Source organism: Anopheles coluzzii, chromosome 2, assembly GCF_943734685.1.
Source record: "Anopheles coluzzii chromosome 2, AcolN3, whole genome shotgun sequence".
NCBI lineage: Eukaryota > Metazoa > Arthropoda > Insecta > Diptera > Culicidae > Anopheles > Anopheles coluzzii.
Window position 1 is genome coordinate 118,211,773 of NC_064670.1, and position 13,930 is coordinate 118,225,702.

The following is a 13,930-nucleotide window of genomic DNA, read 5'->3' on the forward strand; positions in this document are numbered from 1 at the left end:
TGTGTTTAAACAGTTTTTTTATGTAGTTATAAATGTAACCTTCTTCTTCTATTTGGCGTCCTACGTGACATTATTATTGTATAATACTATCATTTTATTGATTATAAATATATGCTGCGAAATAAGAACTGAATATAGGACCTAAAATTAATCTTAGAAATGAAGAGAAAGCGCTTAAATTTAACCTAGCCTGACGTTAAGCGCCTGACACACGACTATTAGCGATACAGGGAGGACCAGTGCTGCAAAATGTTACTATCAATGTAAAAAAATCTATGTCAGCGTCACGTACTCAATTGTGATAATCAAAGGTGATGCTCAAACAGTAGGTGCGACCAGAACATGCTTGGTGACATTTTAGCAACCAACGTTTGATCAGTTACTTTGTCATGACTTTTTTTACTGTGATCAGCTCTGCAAAATATCATTGACATTGTCATGACAAATGCCCACTGAAACAAAGTAATGTCAGCGTCATGTGCTCTGCTGTAATGATCCGAGGTGAGACTCAAGCAGTTGGTGACATTTTAACCATCACTTGCTTGGTGACATTTTGTGCAACCAACTCTTGGTCAGTCAGTTGGTCGCGACATTTTCAGTCGGTGGTCATCACGATAGTCACGGGGAGTAGTGAGGAAGAGGAGCGTTATGGCGACCTAGTAACCGTATGGTGGCAGTGCGTGTAAAATTTCTTTTGGATTTTGTCGATTCTAGCAATCCAGGCGGCTCTAGTTGGACACCACACTATACTAGCATATTACACTATAGGACGTACTAAACTACAATATAGTGCTGTCCATGACGGTCTCCACAGGCTTACGAGACTGTTTTCAATACCACGCAACCGGATAGTCAATCCTCAGGAAGGACGACCCATATGAGGCTTGAACTTGTCCACACTTGGCGGGCATGTTATTAAGTCGTGCAAGTTGACGAATATAATACCAGATGATTGTAATAAATGTAGCCTTATTTTTTTGTATAATCCATTCCCCAAAAAGAGGAATCTATTCGTTCTCTTTTCGGAAAATCATTCAAAATTCTATTTGGTTTCGATATCCATATCAAACCCAATGCACAACGCAACTCTTTCACCACGCAAGTGTATCTTTAGCCGAGCAAAACGTCCGATTTAACAAGTTTTCGCCCCAAAAAAAAAGGAGGTCAATTCAGTTAATCAGATTTCAATCCCTTCCCGCTAGTGCAGCAAATGAATCAGCAGTTTCCATCATGCTGAAGATGGAACGCAAAGTATTCAACATTTTGTTGCGATTCAACAAACGCACCACGAAGAAATAGGAAAGCTCGACACACAAATTCATCACTTTTCACACTGCAGCACAAAATAAAGCAATCCCTCGGCACGGTGCGGGACGACGGAGCAGGGGATGATTCGATAAAAAGCAAATTCTGACCCATTTGCGACAAATTTAGTCTCCTCATTCATCTTGCCGCTACGGTGCCATTCGTTGATGCAAGCTGGTAAGCTGCCCGTGCAGCGAGAACGTGCGGGACGTGGAGAGCGAACGGCAAAAAAGCGTGTGCCCCGTCCCCGGTTCATTTGGTTTAAACGTTGTTACATCATACAATTTGTCGTACGGTGCTGTGTATAGCGCTAGTGGTATCGTCTTGGCGTATTCAGCTCCCCTGCTTATGTCTTGTGAGTAAGTAACCCGTTCTTCTTCTGCGATAAAAAGAGTATTTCTTTTTTTGTTTGTTTGCCGCTCCCCCAAGACACAAAATGCACAAGAAAGTCATCCGTGCGGAACGACAGGCAAAAAGGAAACGGCGACGCATGACGCAGTCCTCCGTCGTCGTCGTCGTCGTCGTCATCCTCATCGTCTTTTGCTCCATTTTGTAAAGCTCGTCCAAGGAGAAGAGAGGGGGGAAAGGGGGAACGGTACAACTTCGCATTCATCCGGAACCGAAAGGTTCGCTCGAACCGGTCCCGCCATGTATGAAGGTGAGTGAAGGATGTTTGCGAACCGGTTGTGCTTGGCTGCATTGAATGAAATGGTCCTCCCTTGCTTCTTGCCAAAGGACGGATCAACGTGCCAAAGGACTTGCCAGGTGGCGGGGAGGCGAGAGCATCGGAGTGAGATATAAATAAATAGTTACAAAAGTTTGTCCGTTCGCCTGAATGGTAGCGCCTTCGAGTGAGTTGGATGCTACGGGACACGGGAACACCAGTGCCCAGCGGCGATGGATGCATGTCACTCAGTCAGTGCTGGCAGGCAAGGACATTATGAAAACCTTTCAAAAGGTACAGTGTGTGTGTGTATGTGTGTCGGTTGATTTGTCTGAAGTTGGTGGCAAGAGTGGAGGAAAGCGATGGAAAAGCTAACTACTTTTTGCAGCGGGAGCTACATTGTACAAGACACTTAAAGGGTCACCAGGTGGAAACTGAATCCCAGGGAAATTGTTTTTCTTGTTCGTTAGTCGTTTCGTGCCTTTTGGAGGAAGCTGTTTGAAACCCTAGAAGAAAAAGATCCCAGAAATGTGGGTTTTCATTATTTCTTATATTACCACTATTGTAACTATTTGTATTGAAACTTGTAATGAAAATTTGGTGTAAAACATATCACGACCAGGAAGTAAAATACATTCAATGTTTGGTAAAAGAAAGACAAGCAATCAACGCGGCTCTGTTTAAATATTTCTTCTGCTCGATTATGCAATTATTTAACATTACGCTCAACCTCAACCCGTAGGATAACTCAAACGACAGGAAACTTGAACCACAACAAAGATGCCAATATAGCTGGCAAGTGAGTCCGATCGGCTACAAACAGCCCGCCATTAACGAGCAACAGTGCTGCGCAAGCAGCGCAAGTAGCAAATAAAGCAAAAAACAAAAAGTACCGAAGAAATTGCACTTACCACCTTTCATGATGCTAACGATGTCGCTTCATCTTCCTAGCCGAGGCAGCGCAACAAACGACACTTTACAAAACACGCTCGGCTGGCTCCTGCACCCGACCACACATTCACTGTCGCCAAGCTCCGCCCCAAAAGCAGTGAAAAACGTTTACGTCAGGAGCTATCGGGCTTTCCGGGTTTATCTGAAAAGAAAGCGTCAAATGAGACGGTATGAGAGAGAGAAGCAAAGACAAACGATGAGTGTGGAGCGACGAGCCAGAGTGGTTAGAGTAAAAAAGTGTTATTACGAAGCCCGTTTTCTAGTTAAACTGGTAATGATAGTTTATTTTTGGGGGAAAAAAGGAACGGAATAAACGAATGTACGCAGGACATCCTACAACTCTTAAGCACAAGCAAGCAGTGGGCACGATGAAGGATATCATTTCTTTTCCACCAGCTGTAGCGGAGCACACACACAAAAACGAAGGACAAACTCTATCATCCGTTGTATGTTTGCGAACGTATATATCATTTGCTCACACCGTTGTCCACTGTGAGCCGTTTCCCGTGCAGCAGCACACATCCGTAGCCGTCACCATGGCCGAGGAAGCGCTGGTTGAGAGTGGGGGAGGAAATTTTGCGGAAGCATCTGAACGGCAAACGCTTTCACCTCATCCTGGATCTGTGCCCGGGTGCTCCCGCCCAGAAATGGCACCCGGCTGTAGCCCGTTTACCGTGAGCTGTCGAAAGGCTGACGAAATGCGGCACGATTTGTCGTGTGGAAAATAGTGAAAAAGACAAATGACTGCACTTTTTTGTTGCTTGGTTTTGGCGCACATTCTCTCGAAAAACGGATTTCTGTGGGGAAAGCGGATCCCTCTCCGTGGATGAATAACGAAATAATGCCTTTGGGGGGAAGGAGATGGAATGGTTCAGGTTCTTCGGTTTTTGTTCTACCATGTGTTTGAGATGAGATGTGGTTTCCTGATTTTCCTGGCAAGGTAAACAAACCGGAGAGGAAGCAAAACTAATCGGAGTGTAGATGACGATGAAACAACGGCCAGCACAATGTATGCAGAGCGCACACAGTTTGATGAGAAAGTGGTTTATAATTTGTAGATCAAATATGCACAGGGAAAGAAGGAAAGCGGTGTTCTAGGATGATTTATGGCTGAAATTAATATCCCCAGGAGGTGATGTGGGAAGAAATGGTATCTCAGCTTGGTTGTTATTAACTTCTCAAAAAAATATGTTTTTAAACATTTTGAGCTTTTGAGTTGTTTTACACTGTCATAAACTAAAACAAAGATAAATGTTGAAGAAATAAGCATTAAACATGGATCAAAGCTGTATTGAAGCGTCATCCAAATAATTTTTAACAACTTAACATTTTTTGTTATATTATTTTGAGAATATCAAAAATCTGATTCATCAACCATTAAATTCGTCGCAATTGATCTTAAGTTACTGAATGTTGAAAATTTAATACTGGGACTGTTGTCCTCGAGTATTTTTTGGGATATTACATCAAAAATACCTTGATGCTACACATCCGTTGATTAAGTAACAACTAGGGCCGGTCTGCATTCTACTCCTTCTGGTAACGATCTGTTAACTGCTCAGCTGCTATTAGTGTAAGCAAATATACAACGAACTTTCACCACGCCGACCCATACAGCAATGTCAGCCAGCGTGGATCCCCGTTGGGCGTGATAAAATCCGCTTACAGCACCATCGCCACCACCGCAAAAGTGAACCGCAGAGACCACGGCTTCTAATTTCAGTCAATTGTCACATTCCAAAAGCCGAGCGAGACCGTTGGACCTTTTAAAAATCCCCGCCACGCGAAAAAGGGCCTTTCGTTTCACTGCGCTGTCGTTTTTGCCACACGGTGGAAATTGCTCTCGGAGGAGAAAGCGCCATTGCCGCATGTTTCGCACCTGCACGCGTCAAGCCCGCTCGTTACGCTTCGTGACAAAGCTCGGCCCGGATATTAAAGACTCGGCGCTGCTTCCACCTGGGTACGGAAGACAGTCCATTCCACACCAACCAACCCATACAACCCATCACCGATGGGGTAGTTTTTCACCTTTTCGGGTGCGAATGCTAGGCATGCAACACAACGGAATCATTTCTTCCCGTGGGGAGTGGCAATGGTATCGTGCGGCACCTCTGCTACCTTTGCGGAAGGTCTCCAAAGGAATGTGCTTCGACAGACAAATCCAATCCCCCACCCAGTTGGGTCGTCGCCGGGTGACGCACAGGACGTATCACAACTCACGTGAAGATATCTACAGTTCATCCACGCTCGCGGCGAAAGATAAGTCAGCGTAGGCAAAGGGAGCCGCTCTGCGGAGTGAGCGTGTGTGTGTGTGGCCTTGGACTTTGATTGCAGCCGCCACCATCACACCACCGCCATCGTCAACAGCTATTCCTTCCAAAGCGCACAAAACAAACGTCACACACTCGAGCGAGCGCTGCGAAACCACTGGAAAGCAATGTTTTGAAGGATTCTTTGGGCGCACCGGGCCCGGAACTGGAGGACTTATGGGATCCGGCCGGGGCGGGATAGAAATGTGACCCAAGCCTGTACTGTATCCATTTCAAGCGTCATGTATGCATGCGGTTCGCTTTCGGTACTTGAAATGTGTCCATGAATTCCGTGCTTCCTGGAAAGCAAGTGTTGGGCGAGCTGGCATGGCTTATGTGTCACCCGAGCAGGCCAATCTCGAGAGACGAACGAGATGGAAACAGGTTCGTTATGGGCGTGTGTGTGTGTGTGTGTGTCGGTGAGTGAAATTATATACGAATCAACCATCTCGTTTGAAGGACAAAGAGCGAAAGACACTCCCATCCCGTTTGACGCACGCTGGCTAGGAATGAGGAAGGATGATGAAATAGTGTCCCAGTGATCGAGTTAAATCTCGGCAGCGTGTTTGATAAAAACCAGGCAAGACTTTTCGCTCTTTATCTTCCTAGCAGGTGTTATTATCCTTCCCGAACATACTGTTTGGCTTTCATTTCTGCCTGCATTGAATGTGCACCCGTGGGCATCGTGAATTTAACATGGAAACACACACACTCGCAAAAACTCCAAAGGATCATCCTGTGTCGAAAAAGTCGCTCCACGAAGCACCTCGTGAATTGGCAAACTGCAGCCAAACTGGTATAAAAAAAGCATAAAGGCAAGCTTTCGGCCAGAAAGCACCTTTGTTTACTGAAAACACAGGCTGGATTTTGACGTGCAGGCAAAGCTATATCAACGGCCGGCCAGCAGTCGCCGCGTATGCTTATTTGTTCAACTGTATCACTCTTATGCTCCTGACTGTTGTTTTGTCGTGTTGTTTGTTTTCCCCTTTTCTTTTTTTGGGCGTTTTGTTTCTCATTTGAAAGCACTCGACAAGCGCACGATCGCTCGAACTTTATTCTTTATTGGTGTGAAAATTTTTGCTCACACAGCAGCACCTCCACCCGAACGGTCGGTTTCAGTCTGCGGGCGTGTGTAATATTTTTCTCCACTTTCGTCGAAGTGTACCATCCTTCTTTATCCTTGCGCACACAGCCAACACAGCCTGACTTTTCCACCCAAGCACACGCAAACAAATGGAATGCAAATAAAGTTTGAATCGCGCGAGTAACGGACCGAATGAGAGAAAGAGTCTACAAAAAAACGCGTCGCAAACAAACAGCTCCAAACTAGGCCCTTCATGGCATGCGAAACTCGTTTCTGTTATTTCTGCCCACTGGAAACACTTGCAGCAATGCCCACTCTGTGTGTGTCTGTGTGTGTGTGTGTGTGGTAGTGGGGTTTTTGGTGAACACAAAAATACAACAGCTACCATACCAAGCGGGCGTGGGCGTTGCTTTCTGTTGGTTTGAATTTTCATTTCATCGTGCCAGCATTTTTGGCATAGCTTGGCCTTTTTGTTGTTTTTGTTGTTGGCGATTGGTATGCATCATGGTGGTCAGTTCCCAAGCCGATCTGTGGAGGCGCTTTGCGTTGGTCCGAACGTCAAGGACTTGTCGGCGGACGTGGGATCAATTGGAGTTGTTTGGGCGAGCTGTTTGTTTGAAGTGCTGTATCATGAATTTTCACACAGAAAATCAATCCACCAGTGAATGGGTGGTGGTGGTGGTGGTGGTGGTTTTTTTGGCTTTGCTGAAGAAAGACAGGACAAAACATTATTTTTGGTCTGTTAAGTTAAAATTGATCAAATGCAGTGTTTCAATAGAGCCAAGGGTTATGTTGATTCTTTTGATGTTACGCCATCGTTGCCAGATTTCAGATTTTTATTTCAATCATACGATGACATTTTAAGATTTTGATGTACTGCATTCAATATTTGTATCATATTTTGCAAATTACATTATTTTATTATATTGTTAGAACTATTCAGAAATAATTCCGATATTTGTATTGGCAAGAAATGTTGTTTGGGCTTTATAAAGGATTCAAATGCTCAAACAGTGGTATTTCACAGGAGAAGTGACCATAAATTCATGATTATGTCAAATGAATCATCATTTTAAAGAGAAAACTAAGGATTTTATAGCATAAATTGTGTTATAACTAACGCTGTAAATCAGCATAATGTAACGAAATGACCTTTCGACCCTATTTTCAATTATTTTAATATTTTACCATGCTTCTATCATAGGTGCAGATAACATACGTAATTAATGCCGTAGTCAGTATAATTTTTTCATATTGAACAAATTTTCAGATGATGTAGGACCATTTGTATTGCTTTTATAACAACAGGTAAAAGAAATAAACTTAATGATAATTAAATACTATTTTTAAAGTTTATCTTTGCAGAGCTTTGCGGTCTTGGCCTGCTGCAGTCCAATCATCAGTATCAAGCATTATCTTATGAGTTCGAGCTCTATCAAAATTATACGTTTCTTACGAGAGTGTTGGTTAAAAATCGTTTATTTTTATTATTATTATTGTGGAGTCATACACAACAATCAATCCATTGCATTCCTATTGCAATAAGTTTATATCATTTCAATATTTCATTCATGTTTATTTTAGCTTCCTTTCCACGCTGCACGGCGTGAAGATGTCTCGGCATGTTTGGTTACACTCTAAGAATTGATATTAATGTTTAATATGTTGTGTTTATTTGTATCAATAGTTTCATTAAGGAAGATGTAACGTGTTTCACTTACTGTATGTTAAAATACTGGTAAATTTACCTTGTTCACGCATCAATTTATTGTAAACATCTTTTTTCACAACACAATGTACCACTTGAGCCGGTCTCGTAGTACAGTCGTCAACTCGTACGACTTAACAACATGCCCGTCATGGATTCAATCCCCAAATAGACCGTGCCGCCATACGTAGCACTGACTATCCTATTCCTATGGGGGGAAATCAATTAGTCACTGAAAGCCAAACCCATAAGTGGTACAGACAGGCCTTGACCGACAACGGTTGTTGAGCCAAAGAAGAAGAAGAGAATGTACCACTTAGGGTTCATATTCCTTAATAATACTACATTTTTATTGAATAGCGTCTCATTCAATCGTTAATTTATCTTTATCGTTTTTTTTAAACTTAATGTAGCTATCGAATTGTATGAGTTCCGATATATGTACAATTGTAAGGTATAGCTACCATCTATTTAAACATAAAACGATCATTAGATTTGAAAACTGTATCCCTAAAATAAGAATAATGTCTATAATAATCATTGATTCCTTAATAATTAAAACAATTGAACCTTCATATGAATATATTCAAACTGAACTAGAAATCAAGTAAACAAACAATTGCCTAAGCTCTTTACAAATTTACCAAATTTTATGAATGTGTAACAAATTACTTAGAATACAATTTCATGTTCAAAATTGAACGAAAATTGAAGAAAAATGTGGCAGAACTATTTGGCCAACCATCGTTACCAGATGGGACATGTCGCCAACTAGTCAATGTGATAAATTGAATTAGGTGATCATCATTGCTTCCACGAAGTGAAGGAAAAATTGTCACCAAGACGACAGTTCAAATACAATACCATGCTTACAAATTCACAAAATCGTTTTTTCAAAAAAAAAAAAAAAACGGAAGATACAAAGGAATGATCCACAGCAAGAAAGAGTGAAAAATGCGAAACCCTCTGATCTGCTGCATTGGCACCGTGTGCATCGAAATGCATGAAATCTGTCAATTTTGGCGAGCAGAAAAAAACCTGTATTGCAATAGGGAGCACGGCAGCAACACCTGCCATTTGACTCACTTCCCATATTGCTGAAATTGCATCCTGTCACCCTCTTCAGGCAACCTAGAATAACAGATTGAAGTAGAGCGAAAGACAGAGGGGGGAGGACGAAGAATACCCCTTAATAAACTTCAGCCGTGTTTTTTTTTCTTCTTCTGAACGACAAATATGATTGCAAAAGCATTCGTCATTTTGCTTCCCATCTCAGCGCGATTTGCAGCGACGGGATTGCAGTTCGAGAGCGCATACCGATGGCACACGCGACACAGCTCCGTTGACAGTCCCGTTGACAGGCGAACGTTTGCCGTCGGGCGAACTGCTTACTCGACGCCACAACGTCAGCCAAACGTTCCGCCACAAGCGCCGAATTGATGTGATTGATTTTGTTTCGCTCGCTCGCTCTCTCTCTTACCGTTCGTTGCTGTCGGGGTTCAAAAGCAATTTCACCCACCTTAGCCAAAAAGGTGCAAATGAAGCACTGCTCCGCTGATGAAGGTATGATGTGACCCATCACAATGTGGGCAAATTACCGCGAGTGCGGAAAAAAACGCGCCTCTGCCAGCAACGGGAAAGCATGAGTTGAGGGAATTGTTTGCATTTTGATGAATATTTCGTATGATGAATGCAGCAAAAGTGAATATTACTTCAAATTGAATCGTAGCCTCAAGGCGGTTGCAAAATCCAATCTGGAAAAGTATGTGTGTATGTGTGTTTGTGGCCTTTTTCCGATGGTTTGAGAAGAAAAATGAGCACAGTTTTCAATTACCATTACTGCATAATTTAATTTTCTCCACCGTACCCGAAAGGGATAGTTCATGTCAGTGTTGCAGCAGGTGGCAGGCACGGTGTGCGAGAAGTAGAACATAACCCACGGGAAAGCCGTGTGCTCGCGTAATGATGATGGAAATGAAGGAAACAGTGACGAACTGTGCGTTTTTCCCGTCCCTCTTATCACTCTCTATCTATCTCTTCTTCTCTGAAACAGGGTCACTATTGGTATTGAACGTCTGCCAGAGGTGAAAACGATTGGTTCCAGCTTGCACGCTGGATGCTCAGGTCCGTACTAATTGCTTCTCGCTGTAGGGAAGTTTTCCATTTTTTCGCCTCCCACTATTACTGTTCTGCTGCGGCCTGCACCCGCAGCAAAAAGGTTCCCCGGTGTTATTTCTTTCCTTTTTTTTCTATCAAGTACGGACCCCACAAGGTACGTGACGAACGAATGATTTCGACAATTTTGACAGCGAAAATGTGTCTCAGTGTCGCGCCCGTACCTCAACCCGCGCGTATGTGAGAAAATTAAGATTCAACCCGCGCGAAACGGTCACGAACGGTACCGGCACACAGGCTGTGGCTGTGTCCCCCTCGTTTCGGGACAGTTGATTTATAGAAATAGACACACACATAGAGGAAAAGCACAGCGGCACGGCGAGATCGGGTGGGAAATTATAACTTATGGCCGATGATTTATTGCTGCAGCTAGAAATTGGCTGCAGCCTGACACTGCTGCTGCTGCTGCTGCTGCTGCTGTTAGTGCACCAGCTGCAATTTTTCGTTCACTTCCACCCCCTTTGGGTGCGATGCTGCCGACTGCCCGCCAGCGCTGCGAAATGAAGCGAGTAGCAGCAGCAGCGTCATCTGCAAAGGCAGAAAAAAAGGTTTGCATGCGAGTTTGCTGTATCACAAGCAAAGGAGGAAAAAAGTACACATACACTACAGAGAGCTAGAAAAGAATGGAATTAGATCACGTCCGAAGTCGCATCGTCCCGTGTGTGTGTCCGTTGGTGCATTTATAATATTATTGCGCTTGAATGATTTGCACTGCGGGGCACACGAAGTGCACGAGTGCTGCCATGCGAAGTGACACAAATTAAAACTAGGATGCAGATAAAACAGAGCGCAATGCCTAAAACCAATGAATGGCATGGCATGGAAAGTAGCAATAAAAAATACGATCAGCTTTGTGTCTTTATTTGAGAACCTACCCCCGGCTAGGCCAATCATTTCAATGCAAGCGACTGGGCAAACGAACGTAAATTTGCAACAATTTCAGACCAATTTTATTTAGGCAAATAATTCCACCCATCGCACTACACTACATAATTGCTGTCGTCATAAGCACTATTCAAACAGCTGCTACGATACGCCCAATCTAATTCTGCTCCATAAAATAGCCTCCACACATTCCCACACATACACACACCATTTGTGTCTGTTGCTGTTTCCCCCGGCTACTCTCCACAAGCCCGAACAATCTGGTCCCCGAAAGCGGCAGCATCCGCTTTCACACTTCACTGGCTTAATTTAATTAAACTCATAAAAGTACTGGTGCTGCGAAGCCCGTGGCAATGTGTGCGTGTGCGCACCATTTGGCGCGTTTTCTTCAGCAGATTGGAACAGCAATATCAAGCTGAAAGAGCTTTTCTAGGTTTTTGTGTGGTGCGTTGTAGCCACCGAAAAGGAACGGTACCGATACAATCCATCATCGTTGGGCTCGCATACGCTCACATGCGAGCGCGTGATGAGGATTGCTAGGAAATTGTGGACAGCACAATAGCCTTGAAAAGAGTGATGCGTGTGGGCCGGTACAATACAAGACATGAGTCTATGTTTTTCTAATCTCTATCCAACAAAATAGCGAATGAAACAATGCCAGAGTTATCAATTTGGCCATTATTCATTTCACGTGTTATACACTAAACACTTGCTTCAAATTATTTTGCATGTTGCTTCTAACTTATTGAAAACGATGTTTTGGCAAACTACTGGTAGATTGGTTGGTTTCAGCATCTGAAATTATGTTCAATTGTTATGAAAAAGCCGGTTTTGAGCCGGTCTTATGGTACAGTCGTCAACTCGTACGACTTAACAACATGCCCGTCATGGGTTCAAGCCCCAACTAGACCGTGCCCCTATACGTAGGACTGACGACTATTCTGCTATGGGTGGTAATCCAAAAGTCACTGAAAGCCAACCCCACAAGTGGGTACAGGCAGGCCTTGACCGACAACGGTTGTTGAGCCAAAAGAAGAAGAAGAAGTTATGAAAAATATAAGATACGTACGAGACCAGTGTGCATTGAACTAAGATAAGATGTTCAAGATCATTACAAATTTTTTTTTTTACAGCAGCAGGCAACTTAAATCACCTTTTCCCCGTTTTTTTTTACTGTTTGAGGTCACTTAAAACTGAGTAGGTTAAATTTTTTAATAAATAATTAATTCTTAATTTGTCAGCTTGTTACTTTCCATTAAAGCCTTTAAATAATTAAATAACCTGTTAGTATTGAGTTTAATTTAATTCATTATAATGATGTTTTTGAACCTTTTTCGTCCAAAACTAGGTTAGCGAAAAGAATAAAACATTAATTAAACTTTATCTTACATTTTTCAATTCTTCTAATTACTCAAGAAGTTTGAAGCAAAGCGATGAATACAGCAAAGAAAAACACATTTGAAAACAATCATCGTGACCCATCATACATTCCTTGTCCTTTCACAGCTAATTATGTTACTCTGTTCGCTTTGTTGGCTCAGCAGTCGTAACTTCAAGTCGATTAATTAGACATTGGGTCAGCTTCAAAAGATAATACGCGTTCGCAATTCGTACCAAGCGCGCGGAGCGATTGTTTAGCACTGGCACCCTCAATTAGCTATTGTTTTACCGAGAATGAAATGTGAAATTCGTTTGAACCAAACCGCTACCAAACCCCGCTATTCCTCCCTGCTGGGCGGCATACAAACGGAGGGGGGGGGAGGCAATAAAAACCGACAAAACGCTTTGAACCACCCGAAGCCGCTACGGTGTACGGATTTCATTTCATTCTCTGACATTCACCACGGGTGTTTTGTTTACACATAAAAAAAACCCGGGAGGGTATAAATCATCGAACGCCAGTTATCGGACTGTATTGGGGAGGGGTATGGGAAGAGCCTGGGAGAGGCTAATAGGACAGCAGCATCAGCAGCGAGCGCACTGGAGATAACATTTAATTAGATCAATATTTTCCCACAGGATCTCATTAAATTTTCAATTCACTCAGCCTTGCGTACACCGCCGAGCACAAAGGCGAGCTGTGAGGGAAGGTTCAAAACGGTACAACGGTACAGAGGCATGGGAAGGGGGCGAGGGGGGCATTAAATGAAATTTCGTAGAAACTCTCCGATCCGGCCACAGTCCGATCCGCCATTTGTATCGGTACGGCTCACTCGTTCTCGACGGTCGGTGATCAAAGCATTGCGGACTAATGAATCATTAATTGATTGGCTTGGGCCGAAGCTGCAAGCGTCCAATATTTATACAATCAAATAAAGCTGTAATGGGATGAAAGGTTAATGGTTTGTGTGTCTGTATGTGTTTGTCTCTTTTTGCTGTTTTGTTGCTTTTCGCCCGCACAGAGAGAAAGGCACCCGTCGTGCACAAGGACACCAATTATAACTCAAAATGGGAACTCACAGAGTTTCTCATTGTTTGTGCTCCCGGTCCTTGCCTTGAAGCGTTCCATTATCACGAATCCGTTTCGGGATAGCGTATTCCCCCGAGATGTGTTATCACCATAAAGCACAATAACATTGTTCTGCTAGATCGAACTCATCCTCTGCCTGGAACGTTTATTTAGCACTCCCGCCTGCCAAAACCGCTCCGCTTTTGTGCGTCTCGTGTCAACGTGTCAGGCAATGCTATGACAGTGTGGAACGAACACACAAAACCCCTCAAAGTAAACCATTTCTTATGCGTCACCTCACTCGAGTGAATAATGATTGGAAAATCAGGGAACGAGCCATCCAGTAAGCCGGCCTGGAACGGCGTCCCTTCGATTCGTTTTGTTTTCGTCTTTGTCCTTT

General features: G+C 43.3%; 1 protein-coding gene across 1 annotated transcript in view; it reads right to left on the bottom strand.

Moving 5' to 3' along the window:
* Window positions 1-13,930, bottom strand: part of LOC120947808 (potassium voltage-gated channel protein Shal) — a 99,434-nt gene that overhangs the window by 53,084 nt on the left and 32,420 nt on the right. The window contains exon 2 of the mRNA XM_049607458.1: window positions 2,881-3,062. The gene's annotated coding sequence lies outside the window, so the exon portion shown is untranslated. The remainder of the gene's footprint in view (window positions 1-2,880; window positions 3,063-13,930) is intronic.